Source organism: Simochromis diagramma, unplaced genomic scaffold (genome assembly GCF_900408965.1).
Source record: "Simochromis diagramma unplaced genomic scaffold, fSimDia1.1 OVJJ01000553.1, whole genome shotgun sequence".
Taxonomy (NCBI): domain Eukaryota; kingdom Metazoa; phylum Chordata; class Actinopteri; order Cichliformes; family Cichlidae; genus Simochromis; species Simochromis diagramma.
The window spans coordinates 761,544-775,000 of record NW_024387095.1 but is presented as its reverse complement, the minus strand read 5'-3'; positions in this window follow the sequence as shown (position 1 = coordinate 775,000).

Below are 13,457 nucleotides of genomic sequence, written 5' to 3'. Positions count from 1 at the left end.
AACAAATGACTCCTACCCCCACCTATCGTCCTGCCTGGTCCACACACACACACACACACACACACACACACACACACACACACACACACACACACACACACACACACACACACATGTATTTGTTCTCACTTTAGACCCACATTAGTGTGTTTAACCTTATTGATAAGGTTTTGCCCATTGATACAAATCAGGATGATCCATCACTGATGCCTCTGTTTAAGGGGCGGAGAGGAGTTGATAGTGATGGATGGCAGACCAATCAGTAAACACAGTGACCTGAAGAGCACTGAGACACACACACACACACACACACACACACACACACACACACACACACACACACAGTGCCACAAACATAGTGACAATGGCTTTAGTTTCACAAAACCCTTTGATTAACAATGTGTTTTCTTATATGACAAGGCAGTAATATTTATAGAGAATTACACTGGTGCACAAGAATCAAAAGGAAGTAGCAAAATGTCAGAAATATAAAATTCCCATTAAGGAAAACCAGCCAATAATCAAATAGGTCTCAGAGACTACTGTAAACTTCTGTTTTTAATGTTTATATAGTTGGAGGACATGGAAACCTGATGACCAGTGAAGTGAGAGCAAACCAGACTGATTGTATGAAAGTAGCTGTTTGATAAATAACAGCCGAAGTCGAGTCGATTTTGATCATAAAAGCCCCAATTTTACCCTTACACAGTGTAACAATGACATTTTCACATTTTTGTGTGTGGAGTTATTATCAAAAGCATGCCATGATTTCTACTTGCAGCCTTCTCGGAATAAAGGAGCAAATTAAGACAAATAGAAACCCTAACTCATGCTATCAATCAAAATTCTAATTTGAATTCAGTTTTGAATTTCTAATGCAAATTATTCATATTAAGCAAAATAAAAGTTCATTAAAAATATCTCTGTTAAACATTTTATGGGCAATACCTTCATTAGAGGACTAGAAACAATCATTTCTGATCAGTTTTTATTTTTATTGCGCTGTTTTTGCTTTTAATTCAGTTTAGTTTCAATCTTGGTTTTAATTCAGTTCAATTTTATTTATATAGCTCCAAATCACAACAACAGTCACCTCAAGGCGGTTTCTCTTGTAAGGTACAAACTCTACAATAATAGGTCCTAATTAATTATTATTTTATGGAGAAGGGATTCAGGAAAATCAGTACAGGTGTTACAATAAAGACACAGAACGTTCTGAAAGCAGTTGACTCGCAGTCATCTAAAGTGTCGATAAACTCTTCTATGTATTTTTACTTTATTTGAATTAGTTTTGCAAGTTCACAAAATTGTTTCAATTAGTTTTCAAAAATCTAGCTTTTATTCTTATTTAAGTTGTAACTGAAATGTTTGGGTTTTTTTGTTTTTCACATCTAAATTTACTTTCAGTTAACTATAATAACCTTGGTGTCTACTGTTATGCATTAACCCCCATAAATCTCATATTAATGCACTGATGGTTTTGCATAAAGTAAGCATCTAACTGTTAACAATAGAAGAGCTAAAGGACCAAAAGTTGAACATTTGCTTTTGACCTTTGTAGCTGGCCTGATGGGATAATCTGGTGTGTGTGAGTGTTTGTTGGAGAGTGTGTTTGCTGGTGTCCAGAGCATCCTTTGTGATGCTGGAATTAACTCTGACTTGTCACGTGCATGCGGCTGCTGACCTCCGGCCCCATTCAGGAACCATCCCCTGTGTGTGTGTCTGTGTGTGCGCGTGTGTGTTTTGTCAGAGGTAAAGATCAAGCTCAAACACAAGCAAAAATCATTGTTCCTGATGGAAAAAAACTACAAATGCACTAGCAGAAACTAGCTTACTGTGGCTTTCACCTGCTTTGGGTGGATGACTTTGATAAAACCTCAAATAAAAAATATAAATGGTCTTTATTTATATCTAGATCTATGCAAAAAGCACATTTTCTCATTCAACTTTAGCCTGCATGAGGCTCTCCTATTGGACGAATACTGCCTAAATGGATGGGAAAAGGACTGGTTGTTACACAGTGTTTTTTTACTTGTGCAATCAATGTACTTTGCACCACACCTCCTTCGCCCATTCATACAAGAACTTTTTTTCTACGTCTAAGAGCTTTCCATCTGTCATTCACACTCCAATGAACACACCCAAGGATACTTTGGCATGCAGAAAGAAGCTGCCTGGGATTGAACCAAAAACTCTGTGATTATCTCTACCTCCTAAGCCACAGCCACTTTGTGATTTTGTGAGGTTGTAAGACAAGTTGCAGTGTAACGATGCTGAACAATGAATGAAGGGTGCGCTTTATCGTCCACATGCAGCAGTTTGTTTTTAGTGTTGTTGTTTTTTTTCGATCTTCAGCCTTTAATGTCACTGTAGTTACATATTTAGAGCTTCCCCAAGAGTTCTCCAAGTTTGTCCCGTAAAACACTTTCTCACTTTTTCCATTTCAATGAGAATATATTTATGGTTTTTTTTTCATTTTCATTCGATAGAAAAAAAAAACGAGTCGATGAGCCTGTATTTGCTTTCATCCTTGATTTCAGCTCCTTGCAACTCCTCCGCTCTTCTCTCTTGTTACTGAAGAGTGACATGATTGCTGAAGCCTGATAATGTCACGATAATAGAGCGTTTACTGCAGTACATGACAGTGAAATTCAACATCTCTGACTTGCTCTGCAACAGTCAAGTGCAATTGCAGCAGTGACAGTAACTAACTTAGTAACTTCACATAACTTGTGAAGACTGTCTCCGTTTCTTAGTCACATATCTGTCCTAAAGGCTTGTTTTTCAAGAAATACATGGAAGGTTTGATTTCTTTGTGAGTGTAACCGCTCTCTCTTGTCTCTCCAATATCGTCATAGATCCAGAATGACACTTTAAAAGTATTTTACTTGAGACACAAACAAAAAAGTGGCAGTTTCAGCCATAATGGCCTTGCGTTATATTTAAACGTTCAAAAATCAAGTGTGAAATCCAGACAGAGAGGCCACATTCCAACGCTTGATCACTTCATTTTTGAAAATCTTAACAAAGAATTTGAGGCCTCAGACCACAAATCCGTAAAGTCTCACAATATAAACGGCAATGCAGACATATCTGTTGAGTAAAACTTTATAGAGCAATTATTTCTACATCTTTTTAAAAAATGTCTTGAAAGGTCTTAACAGCAGCATTGTATCAGGTCTGCAGATGACAAACATCTTATCGAGTACAGCTAGCTGTTAATACAGAGGCCTGGAACTGCACCCCTGCAAATTTACGTTCCCATTTAGCAGATTGAGGTGGGGATTGCATCAGGAGGACATTTGGCACAAAATTCTGCTGATTAAAACATGCAGAGCTGCATCACCTGCTGTGATGAAAAAGGCAGAACTCGAAAAGCAGTGTCTTCATTTAGCGGCCTTTAAGTTTTTCTACCTTTTCTTTGACCTTTCATTCGTTCCCTTGAGCCACTTGCTGTATGTGGAACAGATTAGATAACCTAACATAACATAGAAAACATTTCTCCTGTACAATCAAAACTTGAAGTGAAAATTTTTACCTGCATCCCACATACAATGCCACAACTTTGTTGCCCTTATGTTTTTCTTTGATGCTGCACAAGGTGTCTGGTAAACTGTCAGGAGCAGATGCCACAGCTGTGGAATGTGACTCTGTGAGTTTTTGGACTTGTGAACAAAGATACTGAAGGTTAGTGCTTCTGAAACAATTTCCCCAAGCTAAATTCTTCAGTAGCCATTTGTCCTGATGTGTGACCTTCGAATGAATTTGGTTCAGCACGACTACATGTGGCAGAACTGAGATAAAAAAACAAAAACAATGACTGGATGATTAAATCAATGAATCAACCAATCATATTACCACCGATTGAATCAAAACACAAAATGAGTGACTTAATTTCAACTGATATGTCACCTTTTGTCCTGTCTTCCCCCCACCCCTGCATATATATAAGTAAGCTCCTAGCTTTGAGTGACTTTCTGCAGTTTCAAGTGCAGTCCCTAAAGCTAATTTTCATCACCATACTTTGAATTCTTGACTCAACTAAAGTCAAGGTTTACACGATTTCTCGTCTGCTCCTTATAAACAGAAAGTTTGAACCACAGGTGGGTGAAGCTGCTGTGCCTGTGATGGTCATATTAAGGATACCGCAGTCGGGGATCGGGCTTTTCAAGCGGTGCCACCAAGATTGAGGATTTCTCTTTCGCTGTCTTTCCACTGTACAGACTCCACTGACTCATTCAAACAGCAAGTGAAGACATTTTTCATCCAAATTGTTGCTAAATAACTTAGTATTGTATGTTATACCCTATTATGTTGTAGATATGATATACTTCTATTTCTTGTGTTTTATTGTGAAAGAACTCTTTTTGTTGCAAAAAGCTCACCTAATCAGAAGGGAAACCACACTGCTAAAAAAATTAAATAAACATTTTTTAATCAAAGCAGAGCATCAAGTCAATTAAACTTCTGTGGTATTGATCTGATCAACTAAGTAGCAAAGGGGGTTGTTAGTCAGTTTCAGCTGCTTTGCTGTTGATGAACAGGTGCACAAGAGGGCCAACAACGAGACAACTAGGGATGGGTATCGTTTAGGTTTTATCCGATACCGGTGCCAAATCGGTACTTTTGAAACGGTGCCGGTGCTCAAACGGTGCTCAAACCGGTGCTTAAAGAATGGAGAACACAAAATTGGTCCAAAAACCTCTCATGTTCAGCTGGTTTTTTGTAAAAAGATAACAATGTTAGCCTTTTCTGCAGCTGTGGGGCATATATGGTATCACTCTTGGCTGGAAGCAGTGCTTAATCAATGGAAAAAACACAAACTTTGTCCAAAACCTCTCATGTTTAACTGTTTTCCACTTTTTCTTTGGTCATTTTAGCCTTTTTGGCCAGGGTGAAGGGAATATCTGCCATCAAACAAGAAGACAGCCGCATGTAGCTATGATGAGGTTTGCTAGTTCACTTTACATGCATTAATGTAATAACGTAGTTAGCCTACTCAACGTAAATTACACACTAACAACATTAAGCTACTCACGCAGAGAAGAACGGCTGCTGCTGCATCATCATCCGTCATCATTTCTGCTACACTGGCAGGGCTAGGGGCCAGGACTCTCCTCTTCGGGGTTTTTGGGGGATATTGCTAACTCCGGGTCAGATAACAGGCAACCCACGCACAGTAGATGCGCTCGGTGTGAGGTCTCGCAGCAAGCTATCATACGGCGCATTTCTGGGCTTTTAAAAAAAACGCTATGCGTCGCCAGGTGTTTCATCGGATTCGAGGTGTTACCTCCTTTGACAGTATCACAGTATCAGCTTAAAGCACTTGTTGCAGGCTGCTGAGTTTGCATATTTTGCTGGGAAGTACAGCCAGGCTTTTGACCGCTTCGCCTTGGGCATTTTTAATCCGTAGCTCTGCTCTAAAAGAACGTATGTACCTGGCCCCGCCTACTATCCTCGGAAACGTAAAATTATTGGCTAGAAGTGTATCACAGCTCAGGAAAAAAAGCACCGAAATAAAGCACCGAAATGTGCGCTGCTTTTCGGTCTGGTTACTACCGTTTATGTCAGAACTGGTGCCATCATGGCACCGGACACCGGTACCCATCCCTAGAGACAACCCCCAAAACAGGAGTGTTTGTTTTCACTAGTTTTGCATTTGGCTCGGGTCGACTTCACTACCGGTAGCATAAGGCGATACTTGGATCATACAGAGGTTGCACAGGTAGTTCCTGTTCCAGGAAGACACATTAATACAGGCCATTGCCACTAGGTTTACTGTCTCAGTACAGTTTCAATAGCATGGAGGAGATTCCAGGACTCAAGTTACTCTGGGAGAGCTGGACAGGGCCGTAGAATGTCTTTTACTCAATAACGGTACACGTATGTACTCCTTAGCGCAAGGAGCAACAGGATGAGAACTGCCAGAGCTACAACATGACCTCCAGCAAGAGGCTGGTGTGAGAGAGCTATGACCAAACAAAGACTTCATGAGGGTGGTCTGAAGACCCAATGTCCTCCAGGGGGCCATAGAATACCAGACTGGGCAGGTCCACCTCTGGTGCCCTGTGCTTTTCACACATGAAAGCAGGTTCACCCTGATAACGTGACAGACATAAAAGTGTGTGTTGATGCCATGGAGAATGTTATGCTGCCTGTAAGGCATCTCCACAGAGGGACGCACAGTGCTCTACAGGCTACGCAACGGCACCCTGATTGCCATTAGGTATCAGGATGAACTCTTTGAACCCATTGCCAGATCCAAAGCTAATGCACTAGGTCCTGCTGGTGATACCACTGCCATAGCACTGAGAGTTACTGGTATGTGGGCACCGGTCGTCCCCACACACACCTCAGGAACATCGTGCACCTCAGACTGTCCAGGACTTCAGTGATATCCTGATTGAGATCTGGCAAGTGAGATCTCCTACGACACCCTCCTTTGTCTCATTAGGAGCATGCGGGATGTTGTCAAGCATGAATACAAGCATGTGGGGGGACAATCAAACTCCTGAGTACCATTTTGAGTTGCTGCAAGGATTTTTTTGTTAATGTGTTCCTACACATTACACAGTCCATGACAGTATGGATATCCAGCATTATTTTTTTCCTACTGAGATCTGACAAATTTTCAAAGTGTCACTTTAATTTTTTGAGCAGTGTACATAGCTCTCTCATTTGAGGTGTAATTGCGTGATAATATGAAAATTGTGAAAGACTTTGATACAAGATTCTTTCAAAAGTGATTCAACTGACAGTTAATTTGGGTTTGGTCTAAAAACACAGTCATGACTGTGTGTGTTTACAAAAGAAAACAAGTTATGTATGTTGCTATGAAACAAGATGCGAACTGCAGCGTCCCATGTCAAACATTTTGTGTGCTTTAAGTGAAATACGTTTTTCAGCAAAGGTTTTGCACCATTATAAACTCTAGCCTTTGCATATCAGAGGAATAGCTAAAATATGATATGTTTTTAGAGACTTTCATAATGAAGTGCTGCCATTTTTTGTTTCAAGAAAGTTGTCTGTGAATCATCAACGTCTCAATCTAGTGACAGAGAAACTATAATGCAGAGTAGTTGACATGCATTTACTGTAAGCACGCTAATGTCTCAGGCCTGCCAGATCACACTTATAAGAAAAACAAACAGAAGGTATTTTATCCTGTCAATTATGGTGTCAAAGAGTTGTATTACAGTGGGTTGGCTCAGAGCTAGCTGGCTCAGAGATATGTCATGTGAACACACACACATACACACATATACTGTAATTGAAATCCTACCTCTTTAACATTGTGAAATGCCCTTAAGCTCTCTGGAATATACTCTTCATCTCATCCCCCTCCACCTCTCTCTCTCTCTCTCTCTCTCTCTCTCACACACACACACACACACACACACACACACACACACACACACACACACACACACACACACACACACAGTGGAACGAAACAGAGCAAACTGGTTTAACACTACTGGAGTTCAGACATATTCAGTAAGAAGACATCCGTCTTACCAGTGCTTCACCTCTCTGTCTATCTGGCACAAGATTATAAAATTGATTTCACCCTTTGAAGGAGACCTCAGGTAATTATCTGTTTGGAGGAAGAAGACAGGCAGGGACATAGACAGGTTACAATGATGTAAAAAAAAAAAAAAGGAAGAAAAACAAACACTAATGTATTATTATGGAAGGCCGTTTCCGCCACTAAAAAAACAAAAAAAAACAAAACAGGTATCTATAACTCTCAAAATTTCGAGTTAATAACTCAAATTTTCGAGTTAGCTCTGCCAATCAGTAATCTATGTGAATGAGGTCACTTTCTTGTTACCCGGAAGCATATGGCGCAGAGTAACACATACTCAAAACCATATCGCAACAAATTGGCGCTTTCGCGAGTACGTTTGCTGATAGTAACGCCATGTGATTCAGCTAATAACACAAGGACTTCATCATTTTTGAAGCCACGCTGAAAATACTCAGCAATCTGTGCATTATTTAGCTTAGCTGTAGCATTTGTACCCGAGGGCTTCAGCTTCCGGGTAACAAGGAAATGATGTCATTCACGTAGATTACTGATTGGCAGTGCTAACTCGAAATTTCGAACTAATAAGTCAAAATTTCGAGAAAATAACTAAAATAATTTCGAGCTATGGATGCTTTTTTTTTTTTCTAAGTGGCGGAAATGGGCTTCCATATATTATAGATAATATGTCTTTCATTTGAAATGATAGACAGACGACAAATTAACAGATACACCAGGGTATCACCAAAACAGCTTCAATCCATCTTCTCTTCACAGCTTCAGACCTCTACCTGAGTATGAAGCGCCATTCTTCTACAAGATATTTCCTCATTTGGTGCTTTGGTGGTGGTGAGACTTGTTTAACATGATGATTAATTTGGGATGAGATCTGGTAACTGTGATGGTCAGAGCAATATGAGTCACATAATGAGTGACATAACTTTCATCCTCTTCAAACCTTGAACCCCATGTATTGATGGGGGTACTGGTACTGGTTCAGTTCACTAGCTGGGCCCACGTCCTCATTTTATGTTTGACAGCGTTTTAGTAGGTAAAGGTGAATGCTTGGACATGAATTGAGCTGCGGTTTGGGGAAGGCCTCGAAGGGGACTGGCGGACTGGCAAATCCCGATGTACTAAATAGAAGTGAAGAAGTTAAGGAATTGAAAAGGGGAAGTAGGGAGGCTCACGTAAACGAGAGTGACAGCTTGCAGAACTGGGAGAACCTATGTAGATGATAGCTGGAAGGAAAGTGTTTGGAGGCGTGGTCCCGCTCCTGAAATTCTGATACATAATCTCCAATACAATTTAAGATTGACTTTATTACCTAAATGAGCTGAGCTGTGCAACATGCTTTGTAATGATCAATGCAGCATTTAGGTTCTTGTGGATTGGTTCATTATGCAAAGGTGCTGTATATTTATTGTTTGTTGATTTTCAGTGTTATGTCACACTTCTGGGTACAAATAAGCTAAACGAGAAACTAAAGAGTAGGATTACACGTGAGAAATAAATATTGAACTCATTAAAAAAAGAAATGACAAGAAATGAGCACAAAAAATATTGTGTACTTGAAATATCGCTCGTATATTTGGTGTCATGCTGTCCCCTCTCTCCTCACCTTATTTCACTCCTTTCTTCCACCTCACTCATTGCTTCATCTCTTAACCCCGGGAAGCTTCTTCTCTCATGTTCTCATAATAGGTGTAAACTAATGTGATTCCACATCGTGTCATGACATTTACACTGTGCGCCTCTTTACTTCTTGCTGAATGAACGACTGAACAGAGCTCTAATGAAGTGCAGGCAGTGACTGGAGTTGATGGCAATGACTGCCGCAAACACAAAACACAATACAGTCTCAGTGTGAGAGACACAACAGACAAGACTTTTTCTCCCCATCACACGTCTGTCTTTCTGTACTTCTCCTTCCATTGTCCCATCCAAATACCCCTCCCAATGTTTGGCCGATTCTGCCTTGTTTTCTTTTGAGAACCTGCCCAATTATAACATTTTTAAATGTAAATAAGTCCGTAAAAATAATAAGCGTTCCTTCTTTCTTTTTATTAGCACCCTTCATGTGCAGCAGATTTTTAAGCTCAGTTTTAGGATGTAACAACAGCCCATGGGCTCACAGTTTGACAGACATCAAGTATCTGAACACTTCAGAAAAGGATCACTGAGGATAAGGTTTCAGTGTGGACATGAAGCTTTTCATAGCAAGTCACCCAAACCACACAACAGCATATTAATGACTAACTTGTGCTGTGGATGGATCGTCTCAGGCCTTCTCTTGACTGAAATTTGGTCCATTTTCAGCATCTTTTCCCTGCTGTGTGATTGATTTGTCTGGACCTGTATACTGACTTTCATTGAGGGGAATAAAGGTAACCCATATGGAAAAGATATATATAAATCTTATAAAGTTTGTATCTGTCTTGTGTGAAACTTGTATGAAAATATTATATCCTGTTCATATCCTGTACATAGCTTGTACTCACTACAGCCTGTACATACTTATAGTTATAGAATATTCACAACATACTTTATACCGTGTACATTATAACATACCATAATAGACCCATTTCTGTAATATACTTACATATCTATATTATTGCTAATATATATTGTAATATATCTATATCACTAAAGCACTTCTGGATGGATGCAAACTGCATTTCGTTGCCCTGTACCTGTGCATGTGCAATGACAATAAAGTTGAATTCTATTCTATTCTAAAAGCATATAAGAGTGAAAACAGATATAAGATCCCTTGAAAAATTATAGAATGAAACTTGTATGTTTTGGATACTTACTAAAACAATGTATGAAAGTAATGAGAAAGTGGCCACTTTCATGAGTAATCACATATAAGTTTTTACTATTTCTTTTCCATATGGGAATGCTCATCATCCATCTTCACTGTGCTAATGTGTTTATTTTATCCTAGCCATAGCTCTGTAGCTAGGCACCTGGTAACAACCCCACTATATATCAGCTAGCCCAACTTCAATTCAACACAACAAAGATTGCTCCCGTTTAGCTTTCTGTCTTCATTTATATCTAAAATGATAACAAAACCAGTTTTCCAGACATCCTTCAATGAGAATATGATTTATTATCCTTCTACCGAAGCTAGCTTCCTGCTAATGCCATTAAACTTGATGCCTGGATGTTAAACTTCTATGGCAGTGTTTGTTTGAGTTTGGGAATCTAGAAGACCCAGAAATGGCTAAAGACATCACACTTTAGAGGCGGATAGCGCTGAAAGCTGTAACAATCAGTAACACTTTGCAGCAAAAACCATGCAATACCTTTTGGGCAGCAGAGAACCACCTTGTCTAAAGAGCAGTATATCCTGCTTTTTTAGAAAATCTGTTCATTTGTCATTTAAATCTCTTTAAACGGAAAGCCGTGCAATGAATTTATCAAGAGGAAGGTGTGCGGTAAGTGTAATAAGCGGAATAGGTTAAAGAGTTTGGATCAAACCACCAAATTCAAAACTGTTAGGCCAAGAAACGCAATCATTTTGGACGCCTCGCTTGTTAAAATCATAACAAAGCTGTAGAGATGAGGAAAAAAACTAGGGAAGGAAACAAAACGATTATATGGCAGAGTGCCACCTTTTGAGCATCCAACCCAGGACTGCCCACACTGGGAGCATAGCCAAATGCTTGAGAGGTTTTACATAAAAAAAAAGAGGTATTTTTAGACATTTGTCTTGAATTAGTGCCAGCTGAGAGAAATTTATTGTAATTTAAAAGCAAATCTGTCCATTAGAAATATTAGCTGAAGTGTGAAAATTGTGTAATAGGCAACATACCTGAGATGAATGCTGCTATTTCATGGCTATCCATAGCAGGAAGGCGTGTGTTGCAGTGTCATGTCTCACCTGGGGAAGTTCCTTGTGAAAAACTGCTTCACTGCAAATATTTGTGTGTGTGTTGTCGCTTTATTTTGTCAAAACAAATGATAGTTAATGCCAAAAGTTGAAAATATCATTTTGGTGGGTGCTGTGTTGCCTTGGCAACAGAAACTGCATCAATCACTTAGAAATGGCATTTCACAGGAGGATGCTGTGTACCTTGGCAGCACTCAGGGCTAAGTGTTGTTGCCCCTAACCGCATCCTTCATATCACTACCAAGGAGAGATGGCACGCATTTGAAAAATTAACCGGCACGGACTCATCAGGTGACAGTTATCTTTAAGAGCATGGGGATGCTGCCTAAAACTAAGCATGATTTTCTGTAGGTATATTGTTAGAGGACGACCTCTTCACTCACTGTTCTGGATTATATCCTTTGTTGCCTTGAAGAGAACACTTAATCACCTTGAACAAGATCTCCTCTGCCATTGACCACTGAGCAGCTCAGGACTGTGTATGAGGATATGTGTGTTGCCCAATCATTTGGAGCATGAAGAACAAAAAGAGTTCGCAGATTAAGGGAAGCTCAGGGGATTAAGATCATTTCCTGTGTGTAAGCTGTAAATTAGTCCTGCAGTACCACAGGGGAAAAACATATCAAGTACCATAGTCCTGCTGGACTCAACTTACAGAATTAGATGGTCACCTACCTTCAGACGTCAGATAGATCGCATGAGTTTAGCTCAAATGCGAGGCCTTATCTTGCAGCGTTAAAAGAAAGAATAAAAGTAGACACTGGCTCGCTTGCACAAGCTAAAAATGTTTTAGTTCGCCTGCTATAATTCCTTACGCCATGTTTCTTTGTACATGAACTATCACAAAACAAACACATACTCTTCAGAGACACACTACACAAGTTGGTAGCTGGTTAAAGCTAATACATGTTTAAAGATTGCATATAAACTGTCCGATGGGTAGTTTTGCTAGTTTTTGGTTATGTATGACACAGACATGTACAAACACCTTTTTTTTTGCTAATATCTTCGTTATACAACTATGTATAATCATATGACCAAAACTTGGTTGTTTAAAAACAACCACAACAAGAGAATGACATATACATCTAACACAGATATATACATGTATTCATTTATTTGTCTTATTTGAAAGCTATAAAGTTAAGTTACACATAAACCTGTTCAGTTTTAAAGGCAAACAAAAGCAAACATTTGAGGTTAGCTTCTGGTTTGTCACCTGTGATACGTCCATCATGACATAATTTGCTCTAATTCAGGGGTGTCAAACTCAAATACACAGTGGGCCAAAATTCAAAACTGGAACAAAGTTGCGGGCTAACGTTAATATTTATTGAAATATATTTATTCCTCCAGATATAAGAATGAATCTTTTCTTATGGACTCAAACACGTTTTGCTGAAAAACTGAATATGGAACAAGCAAAGCTTAATACTAAACAATATATATATTAGCTGTATAATACCAGTAGGCCAGCTCTAATAGTAATTTGGTATGGCTTCGCGGGCCAAATGTAATTAGGCCTATGCTCTAATTGGTCATAGCGTTGGTTGCTTGAGTCAAGATTAATTAAACTTTAGATCACCTGTACTCTGAACACACCAGCTTCACACTGCAAACAGTTATTACACTTAACATCACTTCAAGTCTGCAAGTCATTGTCTCTCATTTTCACATTGGTGCTGGTCAATTTTCCATTCTGAGCTTCAGTTACCATTTGATAGTCACATCGCAGCTTGAACTAGTCCACTTGAAATTAAAAAAACAAGCCTAAACCAGAAATTCAAATGTAGGTAGACTGTCTCTGTTGCTGCTATAGATGCCTCAGCATCAAAGAACAACACAATAATGCATTTTGGTCAGGCGTCAAAATGATTTGGCATCATATGTTTATTCAATTAGAGCTCAAAAGTTGTGCTTCCTACAGTGCAGATATTCAGAGGTTGGGTTTTGCTTCCAGTGACATTTATTCTGCCTCATCATGACTCTGCTCTCTTCAGTTCCCCACTCTTATCTACTCATTTATCT